A 285-nucleotide genomic window follows, 5' to 3' on the forward strand; every position below is an offset into this window, starting at 1 on the left:
GGGATGACTCAAAGTCCCTAATTTTGTTTGTAGGGTGGTTTCCGGCTGTTATATCTCTAGCTGTTCTTCCTATTATCCACTACAAGAAGGTTATTAGGCAGCCGAATGAAGTCAAAGTTTTCTATAATTTTCTGTATATTTATCACTGCCACGGCGCTCCCCACATACTCATTATGTGTAAACACCACCTTTGCTTGAACTATAATCAAGATCATTAAAAATCCAGCAAGACCAAGTGAAATATACAGAAAATTATAGAAAACTTTGACTTCATTCGGCTGCCTA

This window comes from Corylus avellana, chromosome ca9, assembly GCF_901000735.1.
Source record: "Corylus avellana chromosome ca9, CavTom2PMs-1.0".
Taxonomy (NCBI): Eukaryota; Viridiplantae; Streptophyta; class Magnoliopsida; order Fagales; family Betulaceae; genus Corylus; species Corylus avellana.